Below are 13479 nucleotides of genomic sequence, written 5' to 3' on the forward strand. Positions count from 1 at the left end.
CATATGCAAATGCATATGCAGAAGTGTAAAAACAGAACTATGTTTGTGCAGATACATTAACAGGGTGATGACTTAGAAGCTGTAAGTTTTCCTTTGTATGTTTTTTGTTTACAACTTTCCCATAACAAAGCTTGCTTTCCTTTTATAGTTAGAAATAAATAATAATACTTTTTTGTTGAAAGTTATACCTGTTAGAAACTGAGAGTTCACCTCAATGGTGTGAGTCATTCTTTAAACTCTTTCTGTCTGGCAGCAGTGAGATAGCTCGGTAGGTAAGTGCACTTACTGCCAAGCCTGAGACCCATCTTCCGTGGCTGGGACCCGCAGATAGAACCCACTGACACATGCTATCTGCTGATACCCCACATACAATGGGGGGCATAATAAGTGGTGCACATCTGTCAGCAATAACTTCCTATAAATCAAGAAAATTTATGAATTTGATTGACAGAAAGCCAAAACAAATATATCCTCAAAATAAAACAAACCTTTGAGGTTGATGTAACCCACTGCCTTTGAAAGAATTTAGAAGGTATAAGAAGTTGTCTCTTTTTGACAGGGAAATCTGGAATGCTCTCTAAAATAAAAATCATGAAGAAATCATGAAAATAAGGAATTTAAATTTGAATACAACAAAATACAAGAAGAGCTGCCTTCTAAAAAATAATGGACACGGGAGCAGAGAATTTCCAAACACACACACACACACACACACACACACAGAGAGAGAGAGAGAGAGAGAGAGAGAGAGAGAGAGAGAGAGAGAGAGAGAGAGAACTTAGGCATGCAGCATCGTGCTTAGGAACTTCTGTCGTTGGTTCCCTTAGCTCTTTTCTTTCCCCACCACGCTTATCTCCCTAGCATGCAGGCCTAAGGATCTTCAAGGGCTAAGGGAACCTGAGGAGGTGTTCCACATGATAGCCTGGACTACTGTATGAGCAATTTATTTTCTCTAACCCAGACCCTTGGGAAATGGTGCTTCAGCTTTATGGATGAATAAAGTATTTTATTTATTTATTTATTTATTTATTTATTTATTTATTTATTTATTTTTCTAGACAGGGTTTCTCTGTGGCTTTGGAACCTGTCTGGAACTAGCTCTTGTAGACCAGGCTGGCCTTGAACTCGCAAAGATCCACCTGCCTCTGCCTCCTGAGTGCTGGGATTAAAGGCATGTGCCACCACCGCCCGGCTGAATAAACTATTTTAAAACTAAAACCCAGTAAAGGAAATGGTTTTCCTTGATCTCTGAGCAATTTGGAGTTCCTTTAAGGACTTTCCTTATTGTTATGACAATGGTCAGGTGTGTGTGTGTGTGTGTGTGTGTGTGTGTGTATGCACACATTTATGCCCTTATCTTTCTATTTTAGATATCTTCTCATCTTTCCTTGGGTCACACATGTTATGTCAGTATAATACTTAAGACTATCTAGTATTAATATCTGAAACCCCTGGTCCCTTAGGCAGGAGTGGGTGATGCTCCTCCCCACTGTGGCCCCGCTGTCCCTGTGTTTTACCTCTGTAGCTGACTTGTAGAGTGGCTTCTTGCTCTGGAGTGGACAGAAAGCTTGGTTGAGCACAGTGGTCCTAAACCTCTGATGCTCACAATCTAAGTTCTGGGTCTTTGAATTCAGCTTGAGGAGACTGAAGGGAGGAGATTCTCTCATCTGCTAAAGATCAATCACAAATAGCATCTCTGCTAAGGTCCAAGAAGCCATCCCTCATCCTGACTCTGGCAAGCTCATAGCTCCTCCTTCCTCCTGGTAATTTTAAACTTCCTCCCACATGTTCTACTCGAATGCTTTTGCCCTGCCAAGCAGCCTTCTTGATAGGATTTGCCCAATGCCAGTTTTCCCACAACTTTTGCTCAGTATTCTGGGAGTGTTAACCAATTTAGCTCTCTCGCTTTCTTCTCAATCTGCAGAAGCTACCTAGGGCCAGTGGTCTTCCTCTGTCAGAGAGGTGCGGGATCTGGCCAGTAGCTATAGTTTGTCAATTAGCCTATCGAGGGGCAAAGAAATTTGTTTGTGTGTGTGCTTATTATTTAAGTAATATTGTATTGATTATTTGATAATTTCATATGATGAATGAATTCTTTTGCTCATATCCACCCTCAGTTCCTCCCAGATTCAGCCCCACCTCCTTACCCATCCAACTTCACGCTTGTTTTTTAACCCGTCAAGTCCAATTTAGACCTGAGTATTGTGATACTATTATTACTTTTTAAAAAAAATACTTGATTTTATTTAATATGTTTAAATAGTATGCTTGTATGTTTGTCTGTGCACTATGCGTATGTCTGGTTCCTGAAGAAGCCAGAAGAGGGTGTTGGATGCCCTGGAACTGGAGCTACAGGTTCAAGGATACTGGGAATCAAACTCAGGACCTCGGGAAGAGCAGTCAGTGCTCCTAACCACTGGGAAACTATTATTATTTTGTGTATGTATGTGTGTGTGTGTGTGTGTGTGTGTGTGTGTGGAGGGGGCACTTGTACATTTGCTGAACAGTCTGATATTTTTGTTTTTTATTTGTGTGTCTGTGTGTGCACATGTGCACATGCCATGCATGCCCTGATTCATATGTAGAGGTCAAAAGACAGGTTTGAGAGTTGGTTCTCTCTTACTTTGGGTTCTGAAGATTGAACACAGGTGGTCAGGTTTTCTGGGTAAATGCTTTTACCTGTTTAGCCATCTCTACAGCCCTGTGTGTGTGTGTGTGTGTGTGTGTGTGTGTGTGTGTGTGTGTTTGACAGGCTGATTCTAGCTCAGTCTAGCTTGGAACTCACTATGTTGTCCAAAGGCTGGCCTCACACTCAGAGCTCTCCTCTGTTTCAGCTTCCAGAGTGCTAGGAGTATAGGTGCGAGCCAGCACGCCTGTCTAGCAGTGGATTTTATATGCATCACTTGGACAGAGCAGAGCGAATTCTGCCTTCTGTTGCAGTAGTAAATCATTGACCCAAAGAAAAGGGTTTATTTTCTTTACAGAGTAGTCTGTCATCCAGGGAAGCCAGGAAAGGAGCTCAAGGCAAGTATCTGAATGCAGGAACCGAAGCAGAGTCCATGAAAGAACCCTGCTTAGCTGATTTGTGCCCTCTGCTTGCTCAGCTAGTTTTCTTACACAGCCCTGGCCCACCCGCCTAGGGATGGATGCTCGGGATGGTCTCTCTCTCTCTCTCTCTCTCTCTCTCTCTCTCTCTCTCTCTCTCTCTCTCTCTCTCTCTCTCCACAATGATCCCCAGGCCTGTACGCACTCCCTTTAATTGTAGAAGGAATGGCAGAACTGTGTCCCGCCACCCGGCTAGCTTTCCACCCGAAATAATTACATGGAAACTGTATTCATTTAAACATTGCCTGGCCCATTAGTACTAGCCTCTTATTGGCTAATTCTCATATCTTGCTTAACCCATATTTAATCTATATAGCACCATGAGGTGGTCACTTACCAGGAGATATCTTAACCTGTATCTCTCTGGGAGAGGAGAAGCATGGTGACTGACTATGGCGACTGCCTAAAGCGTCTGCCTTCTCTCTCCCAGAATTCTGTTCTGTCTACTCCGCCTACCTAATTTTCTGTCCTATTAAAGGGGCCAAGGCAGTTTCTTTATTAACCAATGAAAATAACACAGAGACACTCCTCCATCATCTAATAAACTCCTAAGGTTTGTTGCTTGTTCCGTGTCCTAGTCTGGGACACCCCAAACCCCTCCATTGCTAAACACCATTCCCCCACTGTTATCCAATTACAAGATCCTACTAAGTACATTACTCAAGCTCAGTACCCCCTCTCTCTCTAGAGCCTTAGGGGACTTAATCCTTTTATCTCTGACCTTTTAAGAAAAAACCTACTTTGCCCCACCTCTTCTCCCTTTAACACCCCTATACTTGCCATTAAGAAACCTAATGGAACCCATCGCCTGGTTCAAGACCTCTGGCTCATTAACTCCGCAGTGGTCCCTCTTCATCCTGTAGTGCCTAACCCTTACACACTTCTCTCCACTATCCCTCTAGGAACCTCCCACTTCTCAGTTCTAGACCTCAAGGATGCTTTTTTTCTCTATTCCTCTCAGCTCTCAATCTCAAAACATCTTTGCCTTCACCTGGACTGATCTTGACCCTCACCTCTCCATGCAGCTCACCTGGCCCCTCCTTCCCCAGGGATTCTGGGACAGCCCACACCTGTTTGGTCGGGCTTTAGCCTCTGACCTTCTCTCACTGTCTCTCCCTAAGTCTAAACTCATACAGATGGCTATGGGCAATAAGCACACTATTACTCTCAGTATCACCAGTTACAATGAAAATGTATCTCCATTGTGGCGAGAGCCATTCTCACTCACAAGCAGTGAGTGCTGGCGCAGATTTAGAACACCTCACCCCCAGACAGGGTCACAGAAGTTGAACAGTTATTTGTTGTAGTTGAGTTATATACACCCCATAAATAGATGAATGAATTATTTATTTGGGTGGGGACAGGGTCTCAGGATGTAGTACAGGCTACATAAATTGTCGAGTCTCAGTCAGTCCCCCTACCTCAGCCTCCTGAGTTCTAGGAGGGCAGATGTGTGTCACCAACCCCTAAACTCAGATGCTACAGTCTAAATCCCAGTGTGGCAGTGGAATAGAGACTAGAAAAGCCTGCACCAAGATTGGCATGCGCACTGTATTGTGTATGAAGTTCTCCAAAAAATAAGATTATATATATATATATATATATATAATCTTATATATATATATATACACACACATATATATATATATATATATATATATAGAGAGAGCACCATGAAGAAGATCAACATATGAAAAAAAGCCAGTTTGAAGAGAAACACTCGAAGTCTTTCCCCACCTGGGACTCTAATAACATAGTACATTCTAAGGTCAATTTACAGAGAAAACTGGAAGCCATTTTCCACCTGGGACTTCATGGTTTGACAGAGCATACATGGTAAAAGCCCACACTATAAAAATATGGAGAAGCTGATACTTCATAAATGGCCTATTGAGGGTCATGGACCTCATGGTGGACATTGTTTGGTGTTTAACCCTTAACTCACAGCCTACTCCCGTTCTCAACAGTGGTTTCCCTTTCTAAATGAACTGTCTATTCCTATTTCTAGTTGTCCCCAGTGCGATCCTTTGTCTTGGGACAGACACAAGAGCCTGGTACTTCATCAGGAAGCCGAGGGCTCAGATCTGAGTCTATTACACCAGATTCTCAGAATGTGACCATATATGGAGATAGGATCTTTACCGTGTTCTCCATTCTAAAGTAAAATCATTAGGGTGAGATTTAACCCTGTTGTTGCTGTCCTGATGAAAGGGAGATTTGGGGACAGAGCCATGCATAGAGGAAGACAGTGCAGAGCAACACGGTGATAACAACAGCCAGGTTCAGGCCTTACAGAAGGTCTGGAATGGATTTATCCTTCGGGGAACCAACCCTGCCCCTACCTCAACTCTCAGCTTCTCCTGCTCTCGGGACTGTGAAACAATGCATTTCTGGTGATTAAAACCGTCTGGTTTGGGTGACAATTATTAGAACAGCCCAAAGCTGACCAGCACGTTATTTCTAGAATTTTTAAAATAAGCAAGCTGACCCTTAAGTTATAGACATTGGAGGTTTGAATAAGAATGGCTCCCATAGGCTCCCATAGTTGAATGCTTAGTCATCAGGGAATGGCACTACTTAGAAGGATTAGGAGGCGTGGTCTTGTTGGGAGTGGGTGTGGCCTTGTTGGAGGAAGTATGAAACTGCAGGTGGGCACTGAGGTTTCATGGGCCCAAGTCAGGCCCAGGGGCTCTTTCTTCCTGCTGCCTGTTGATCCGGATGTAAAACTCTTAGCTACCCCTCCAGCACCTTGTCTGCCTGCATGCTGCCACGCTGCCGTCTGCCATTATGATAATGGACTAAACCTCTGAAACTGTAAGCCACCCCAATTAAATGTTTTCCTTATAAGAGATGCCATGGTCATGGTGGGTCTTCACAGCTATAGAACACCTACTAAGATAGAAAGATTTTTGTGAATATTTTTATTTTGCCACCTTTGAATGTCACAGGCGTGTGCGGGTTGTTTCTCGGTCACACATGTAAATGGAATTCTGAGTCTGTGGACTGAGGAAACATTACGCTTGCCTCATTTCTTCCCTTTACCCACAAGGAGTCCCGAGCTTCAGTGTTCTCAGGCAGGCTTCCCCTTTCATGAGCCTTGCTGGAAGGGAAAGCTTGCTTTCGAGGTCAGTCTACTGAAGGCATCGGTGCTTCTGGCTTCTCAGCACACAGTCCTGCAGCAGGAATGCCTTACCCACTGATGGCTGGCTGCTGAACATTGTGAGGCCGGAAAATGCCTGATTTGAAAGGAAATGGATAGTATCAGTCCTTCCTAGAATACCAAAGGCTGTAGGATACGCTGCTCACAGACTCCGGCAACTGCCTAGGAAACCATCTTTGGAGCGGCAGCACATGAAGCCTGCTGAATTTTGATCATCTTTACAAATCTGTTATGGGATCATTTGATTTTTGAAACTGTCTTCTTACATTTCATGGACTGTGTGATAATTTGCATAGACAAAATGCAACCTTCCAGACTGTGGATCTTGCTATTTTTGGTTGTTAAATTGTGTGTGCATGCTTTGTGTGTGTGTGTGTGCTCGCGTGCACTCACACACACACTCGCGCGTGCAGCGGCACACATCTACACATCTGTGCTACCATAATCCTCAGAGCAGAACTGACGTGCAGGCTTGGAAGAAATTAGCTGATTACCACTTGTGATGAGAGCTTAACAGAATCTATTTGAGCACATCTCTGAGGGATTATCTTGGTTATCTGATTGATACAGGAAGACTCAGATTAAGTGTGAGAGGAACTGTTGTCTGAGCAGGATATTCTGGATGGTGTAGTGTAATGGGGAGAGGGGCCTGTGCAGCACACATGTGTTCATTGTTCTCTTCTTGGCTGTGGATGCAATGTGAGCTGCTTTAAGCTCCTGCTGTCTGGATGTCTCTGCCGTGATAGACCTTGAACTATAAGCCAAAATAAACCCTATTTCCTTTATGGTGTTTTGCCAGGCTATTTTTTTTTTATTAAGACACTGTTGATGGTAAAGTTGATTTTGTCAGTGATGGCAGTGAATTCCCAAGTTTCCCATTTCTAGGTTCTTTGATGGAATTGGACTCTTAGAAGACATTTGAGACATCCAGGTCTTCATATTTAAAATAACTCAGAGATTCTCTGTGTTGGTGGGGATGAGAGTGACAAGTATGTCGAGTCCTTACGAATGGATTGAGACTTATCAAAGCTGCAGAGCTTGGCACTTTCATATGGAGAGTAGAACTATGCTTCACCTCGGATGAATCCTTCTGTCAGTTTGCAGAGAAGATGTGGGATGAGACTCTGCCTTCCATGTAAGGTGAGTGACCAGAGGGACAGGGTGACCAGAGGGACAGAGTGACCGGAGGGACAGGGTGACCCGAGGGACAGGGTGACCGGAGGGACAGGGTGACCGGAGGGACAGGGTGACCAGAGGGACAGGATGACCCGAGGGACAGAGTGATGGAGGGACAGAGTGACCAGAGGGACAGGGTGACCCGAGGGACAGGGTGACCCGAGGGACAGGGTGACGGAGGGACAGAGTGACCCATGGGACAGGGTGATCGGAGGGACAGGGTGACCCGAGGGACAGAGTGACGGAGGGACAGAGTGACCCGAGGGACAGGGTGACCCGAGGGACAGGGTGACCCGAGGGACAGGGTGACCCTAGGGACAGGGTGACCAGTGGGACAGAGTGACCAGAGGGACAGGGTGACCCGAGGGACAGGGTGACCGGAGGGACAGAGTGACCCGAGGGACAGGGTGACCCGAGGGACAGAGTGACCGGAGGGACAGGGTGACCGGAGCAGAGGGACAGGGTGACCGGAGGGACAGGGTGACCCGAGGGACAGGGTGACCCGAGGGACATGGTGACCCGAGGGACAGGGTGACCGGAGGGACTGGGTGACCGGAGGGACAGGGTGACCCGAGGGACAGGGTGACCCGAGGGACAGGGTGACCGGAGGGACAAAACAGGTTGATGTTTTTTGGGAGGGTGTGAGCTGACCTGGCAGATCAAGGAGCTTCACGCTTTATCCTACATGCTTCATTTTGTTTTGTTTTGTTGGTTTCTTGTTTTATTTTTTCTAAGACAAGTCTCCCCATATAACCCTGGCTAGCCTCCAACACACAGAGATCTGCCTGTCTCTTTCCTGAGCGTTGAGATTAAAGGTGTGTAGGAATACAACGGAAACACTGAACCACGTGGAACATCATCTGGAGATACTGTCATTTCGCTGGGTTATTGAATGATGAATTGGTCAAGTAGAAACAGGTATAGTTGTCCTCTTCTCTGAGTCATGATGATACCACAAGGAAATGAATCTCCAGTGGTTACACCGTGCTGTCCCTCAGTACACCTGTGCAGCTTGCTAACATTTGGGGTTTGGGCTTGAAGATCAGAAGAAAGGAAGTGTCAAGTGTATGAAGAGAATTTATGACTGGGTATGAGAGTGAATGCCAGTAATTTGAGCATTTGGAAGGTGAAGGCAGGGGCATCAGGAGTTAAAAGCCAGTTTACGCTACGTATCAAGTTTGAGACCAACTTGAAATACCTGAGATCCTGTATGAATACAAATGAACTGAACAAAAACCCAAACAGTAAAACTAAGAGAACTTTCTCATAGAGGCTATTTGACTGAGTTAGTGCTCATATAGTAAATATTTCAGATAACTGATACTGAAGTATCGAACTTAACTATCTTTACTGTTGGGAATGTTTACAAACTGCATAGTTTGCCTTGACAGTATGGGGCACGTGGGCACTATACTGTATACAACTTAAACTTGTTAACTCATTTATCATAATTTCCATTGTTTTTCTGTGCTAGAATATGAGATAACATACTTTTGAAAGCTCTTGCAATGCACACTTTCTACTGTATGCGATCCAGTTCAAAACAGTTTCCTCGTGTGGACTTAAACTGTTTTGTAGCAAGTCTTTCTCTGTCCGCCTGCCAGCTCCCAAATAACAATATGGAGACTTCTTATTAATTATGAAAGCTTGGCCTTAGCTTAGGCTTGTTTCTAACTAACTCTTGTAACTTAAATTAATCCATTTCTATTAATCTACGCATTGCCATGTGTCTTGTGTCTTTTATATCTCCTCAGCTGGCGAGCCCTTTTTTTCTTCCCAGAGCTCTCTCTGTCCAGAAGTCTTGCCTAGACCTCTTGCCTAGATATTGGCCATTTAGCTTTTTATTAAACCAATCACGATGACATATCTTTACACAGTGTGATAAAATATCTCACAACACTGTTTTAACAATGCATATGTATATATACATAAGTGTATATGTATATACAATCTATTTATATAAACTAACTGTATAATGTATTTGAATACGCCTTAGCAATGTCTGTTGTTCACTGGGGTATACCGATCCGTGCCACCGGGGCTGTAAGGCATCTTCTCACACTGTTGCTGCTATCTGCCCATTGGTCACTTCACAGTCATCTCTACTTTTCAGACCAACTGACGCAGCACCACGGTGCTTAAGTTCAAGTGACTCTTAACCTCCAAGGCACAAGAGTAGTAATGAGATTCTGCAACTTAAACACACTAAAGAAAGTGGTCCAGCGCCTCCTTTGGGTGAAAGGATGAAAGTCCTCAACTTTCCTGTTCTGAGGCAACTGCGGAAGGAAAGAGAGCCCATGCTAGTTTGGCAGTCCCCCTGCAGACTGCAGAGTCCGGCGACAGCTAGACACCTAGTCATTCACCTTGCGTCCTGCCAGCACGGGGACTCTGCCATGAGAGCAGCAGCACACCAGGACATTCTCAGAGGAATGGCCACACCGTCCTTGTTATGGCATCTTGCTGGAGCTGTTCTACAATATTAGTCTCTTCCTTTCTGGACCTGCTTGCTTTTGCTTTTGTTTTGAGACAGGGTCTTGATATAAATTCCAGGCTGACTGTGGCTTGTTACTTACTCCAGGCTGGCTTCAGACTGGTGGTCTTCCGCCTCAGCCTCAGCGTGTTAAGATTAGAGGCATGAATCCTCACACCTGGCTCCAGTGCTCTGTTTAAAAACTTTATTATATGTATGCACATATAGAAAAAAATCACAGTATGTGTCTTCCAGCACTTATTTCCATAAAAGAAGCTCCAGGGTAAAGCCCAGCATTGGCAGGCAAGGACATATGCTCCCTTCATGAGGGTTGGTAGCAAGTAGATGGGATGTGTATACTTTCAAAATGAAAACCTAAGCATCTTTGAAGAAGAAGTATGCCTTTGGCTAATGAAGCAAATAGACAAAGATCAGTCACTGGCCCTAAGCTGAGTCACCTGGAGCTGCATGGCACTGCTGGCATCTTTGGGGTATAATGAAAGGTAGAACTCCTGGCCCAGAAACACCTTCCTTTCCTATCCAAAACCCTTTCTCCTTCTTGATAAAATGACATTCTCTTTACAAAGTCTTTGCCTCTGAAGTGTCTGACTGAAAAATGAAGAAATGACCAGAGTCTAAGCTCGTGGAACATCGGCCTCATCTGCCCTTGGCCTGAGCTTTGTCCACCTTCGTCTCTGGCCGCTGGTGTGTGACAGGCTGATGACAAAGGACAAACATAAGCCTGGATTATCTGGTCTCGGGGTATCTGGCCTCAGTCCAAGAAGTGTGGCAGAAACCAAGTAGTTCTTCTGCCACACTAGGGGATCTAATCATCCATATTCCTACCTGAGTTTGTGTCTGAATTATTTAACTACAAACCTTCCCCACCCCCACTCTTATCCTAGGTGAACTACATCTCTGTCTTCAGTTTTATGAACCTCTTCAACTGGCTGTTCGTTTGTCTACCTAACGATATCTTGTATGATAATCCAGCTATAGTAAAGCCTTTTCTGGGTTGTCTAAGTTGTTTTAGAATTCCCAGCTGAAGAGACAGTTGCGGGAACCATGTAGACGAAGCACCAGTTAGAAGTAACTGTGAAGACCTGGGACTAGGGACCAGTGTGAGACTCTGTGGTGCCTTGCACTATGGGGCCCTTACCTTGTGGGCCTGCTGCTAATCACGTTAGCTACTGAGTTGGATGGAAGGGTACCCAGCTGCTGTTGGGGAGTTGGAGTAGCCCCGGAGAAGCTCCAAGAATCTGTCATCAGAGAGAAGGCAATTTGGGAGTGTCTCATATTCCTCTAACTTCTGTCTCACCTCTCACCTCCCAGACTCCATCTCCCCGCTGCCTCTGCTCCATCTTCATCAGGATCTAGATATCAGCTCATTGCTGTCACCATGCAGGGAGTTCCGGATCCATCTAACAGGATCTAATACACACATTTTCTTTCAGATTCTTTAGTAGTCAGTTTCTCTCAACCTCAATTCACCTTTCTTCCTTGGAATGTTGGCGAAGCTTAAAGCAGCGCCCAGGGAAGGCGGGCTCTCTGGCTTCCAAAGGGAATGAGTCACACGATGGCAGCATATTGGCACGGGACCTGGCCAGACCACTACTACACGGCCCTACTGCTTTTTCCCTTAAGTGAAAGAGTTGTCCGTGATCTGAGTGACTCTCAGGCAAAAATTGTCATTTCCACAAGGGCATGTGTGGTAGATGGAACAAAGTTTATTAACTTCTCACATCTCTGCTTTAGCAAAGGAGGAGATGGGAGAACATGTTGAAACTGGAACTGGTGGCCCTGAGGAGCAGTTTCTCTAACTTCCACGACCCTTTTTTTGCGAGTGCTACCTCTATATTGCCCACTAGGTGGCACCATAGTACCCAATAATGAGAAAAAATGCTAGACAAGGTTGCTGTAAGGAAATTCACTAGATCAGAGAAACAACGTCTTTAGATTAGCTGTAAATTGGGTGTCATTAGTTTATTTAATAAACTGTGTCTTTCAGATAGGGCAATCTTGGAGCTGAAGAGACGGCTCAGTGAGTGGCTAAGAGCACTTGCTGCTCTTCCTGAGGACCTGGGTTTGGTTCCCAGCTCTCACACGGGTGGCTGAAAAGCTACCGTAACTCCAGTCCCATGGGATTCAACAAATGCACGTGGTACATTTACAGACAAGTAGGCACACACATATAGCATAAAAATAAATAAGCCTTTTCAAATAGATACGACAATCTTAGTCACACTAGACTGTCAGTAACCTCGTTCATTCACGTTTACTCTTGTAAACAACAGAGAGGCTTGAAGTTACTGAGTCCAGCAGTAACAGCCTTGCTGGGCTAAATCTGGACCCCGCCCGTGGACCTCATCCTTAGGGTTGCGTTACTGCCAGATCCCTGTATCGCTAGGGCTGAGCTCTCGGAGCGGCTGGGGTTAGACATGAGCCTCCTCTACGGGTCAGCGCCTTCACGTACTTCTCCATTCGTTCTTTTGTGAGGCCCAGATACGATGCCAGAGATAAAGGAGGGGCAAATGTGGTCACCTCTGTAGCATCTTCTTCCTGGTACCCAGCAGCCAAGCTATCCTGGTGACAAAATACAAGATATTCTTGGTTCCCCTGAACCCCTATCCTAAACAGAACATGCCCACATGTTTCTCTGCCCCATGTTCAGTCCAATTCAGGATGAGGGTTACTCAGTGGGAAGCAGAACCCAGCTAGTCCAGGGTATGTGTCGGGATGAGTGATGTTGAGAGATGCCTGGTGAGTAGTATCGAAACCCAGCACCACTTAATGTACTGGACCATAGACCTACTGCAGGCCACATCCAACTTCCCTAGGATAACAAAGTAACACTCAGCATCAGCAAGCGGGTGGCTCAGAATCTGTGTCTTGTATTATGGTCTTTTGTAGTTGCCATGCGTGCACACCCTTCCTTTTGGTGTGAAGCTGATAGCTTATTTCGGCTGTGTCTGGGTTGGCTATGGAAATGTCTGGGGAGCTTGTAAGCTCTCAAAGAGAGAACTGGGAATTAGCTCCATCATGGGCATCCAGCAGCATTCATTTGTGCCTCGTTCAGCATGAGTATCATGTGCTACAGCCCACACAGAACACTTCCCCACATCTTCCTCTAAGTAGGAACAAAGGTTATGCTACAGCTTCTGAGGTTAAGGGTACACACCTCTGGGGGTGGGGCTCATTCACATTGTCATTGCCATAACCATCACGGGAGATGGCAACACCCCAAGAGAAAAAGATAGCGTTTCACTAAAGTAAAAGTTATCCTTTTCAATTTTGAACCCTTAGTTAATAGTCATTACTGGGACACTTCTCCCTTTCTGGTGAGAACACAATTTTGAAGTCATGCGTTCGACTTCCAAGTTGTCATCAGCTATCCCATCTCAGACTGTGTAGTGACAGAATCACTGTCTTCAGTGTGTGAGGGTGTGTGAAGGCGCTGACGCAGTTAGACTCTCAGAAACACCTGGATCAAACATAGGTGCAAACGGAGTGGCAGGGAATCACAGTTTCTGCAAGGGGAACAGAACCAGCTACCAAACACACACAGCGC

The sequence above is a fragment of the Arvicola amphibius genome, chromosome 12, assembly GCF_903992535.2.
Source record: "Arvicola amphibius chromosome 12, mArvAmp1.2, whole genome shotgun sequence".
In the NCBI taxonomy this organism is placed as follows: Eukaryota; Metazoa; Chordata; class Mammalia; order Rodentia; family Cricetidae; genus Arvicola; species Arvicola amphibius.